General features: G+C 30.0%; 1 pseudogene; it reads right to left on the reverse strand.

Annotated features, from left to right (window-relative positions):
- Positions 1 to 612: 612 nt before the first annotated feature.
- On the reverse strand, positions 613 to 748 carry LOC136321672 (U6 spliceosomal RNA; annotated as a pseudogene).
- Positions 749 to 2,273: the final 1,525 nt, after the last annotated feature.

Genomic DNA, 2,273 nt, shown 5'->3' on the forward strand with positions numbered 1-2,273 from the left:
CATAAGCAGTTTTATTAGTGAAGTTTTTACTCATATTTTGATGGCCAAACCATTTCAATAACCATTTATTTGTATGATCTCTTCTCACCCAACATATCATTTTTAAATACTGATAACATTGATTCAAATATCCCATCTATGAGTTCCTCAGTCTGAACACTTACAAATTAACACTCAGTAACAAAAGTGTTTCCAATTTAGTTTAGAAATAGTTACTTAAAAATACTATTACAGAATCAAGGAATCATTGTAGTTTAGTAGGTCATTCTGCTCTACATTTATATCAGCTTGTCACTTCTTAAAACAAAACTGAAAATGCAGTGGGACCAGAAGGGTCCAAGAATCCCTGGACAATAAATTGTCATTGGTTTGAGAAACTGATATGCGTAATAAGTCACGAATGAATGAGATATTTTTCAAAAGGTTTTGTTGGAAGTAATATTTTGTAATATTCTGAAAAAAAAAGGAAGAAAAGAAACAGAGAAGAAATGGTTAGGAGTAGCCAGCTTCTGACAAAAACTGGCAAAAATGAGAGTCTATTGATGGAAATATTAAGAACAGAATTGGTGTTTTTATTTAAACATGTCCCTGTGTGCAAAATAAGGCTAAATAAAAAATTTGGTAACACTCTGATTTTATTATTCTTGCCTTGTTGTTTTACGAATTTGCGTGTAATCCTTACGCAGGAGCCCTGCTAATCTTCTCTGTATCATTCCAATTTTAGTATATGTGCTGTGGAAGCGAGCCCAAGGACGCTGGCTAAAGCAAAGGGTCACTGGCTGGCTGTAGCCCCCAGTCAAGGCACATATGAAAACGCAATCAATAAACAACTGAGATGCTACAATAAAGAATTGATGCTTCTCATCTCTCTCCCTTCCTGCTTATCTCTCCTTTTATTTTTCTCTCTGTCTCTGTCCCCTCTTGCTTTTATTCGGAGTGAAAGCAATTCTTTTTTTATATTTCCTGAGCAATTGTGTCATCCTGACTTCTCCATTAGAGGTTATCTCAAAAGGATATTAGAAAACTAACCACTAGAGTCATGTTCTAAAATCATCCTTTTACTATGGTACAGAGAAGAAGAAAAAGAAAATAGAGGAAAACAACATGAAAAGAAAAGGAAAAATAGATAAATTGCAGTACAGAATTGATTCTTTTGCTGGTTAATCTCAGGACATTTAAAACTGAACAGAAAATCATTTAGTTGAAAATTACCAGCAATTTTGACATTTAGTTTTATCTCTAAAATGTGAGATATATTGGCTGGAAAGAGACAAATGAATTTATGAATAAAGGTGAATTTTGTTTTGCTTTGATTCGGCAGTAGATGACCATGCTCAGTACTAACATCACAAATTCTAATATAATGAGAAGATAATGAGCAGGAAGTACTGAAAAGATAGGAACATGACAGACAAAATAAATTAGGTATCAATGTTAATAACAAGAGTTGTAAAGGTTTGAATTTAAATATTAAAAAAATAGATTACAATAAAATAACAAAATTTCACCTGTATTTTCTTTAGAAAGCAATGGATAAAATTGTGCACACTTTGGCACATATTTATCAGAAACAAATATAATAGGACTAAAATGTAGATTGCTTAGAAGACTTGTGCAATACAAATAAGTTTGTGCAATACCAGATACCATAATATAGTGATTTTGTGTTGCACTCAGCTCTCAGGAAACACAGGATTTAAAGATAGATAGGCATATCTAGAAAAGTCATTATTTAATGAATGACCAAGCAACTCAAAAAATTTGAACATCAACATATTCTCTATTAAAATCAATTATATTAGAAATTTTAAAGATGATGTTGTGTGCCACCAATAATTTTTGAAATGTAACAAAAGCATTATTAAATAAGCTGTGTTAATAAATATATCATAAAAGAAATACTCAGATTTTAGGACTAAGTATTATTGAGTATGCTATGTAAAAATAATAAGATCCGCAACTGTAGTGATACATGGAAGGATTATTATATCTTAAATCCTTTGTTTAAAAAATGTTTGAGAAAAATGACAAAATTGAGCCACTTAGATGCTAAGAAAATAATTAATTGTATACCCTTCAAAGTAATAATAATAATAGCACAAAACAATGGTATAGAAAACAAAGAAAAATGACTAGAAATATAGTATCTATTCTCTCAGATGGCTCCAAAACAGAAATATAAATAACAAGATTAAAAAAATAAAAAAATGTTAATTTTTATTATAACATTTGTGCTAATAAATTTGAAAAATATTTTAGAAAATTGTAAAGAC

Source organism: Saccopteryx bilineata, chromosome 1 (genome assembly GCF_036850765.1).
Source record: "Saccopteryx bilineata isolate mSacBil1 chromosome 1, mSacBil1_pri_phased_curated, whole genome shotgun sequence".
Taxonomy (NCBI): domain Eukaryota; kingdom Metazoa; phylum Chordata; class Mammalia; order Chiroptera; family Emballonuridae; genus Saccopteryx; species Saccopteryx bilineata.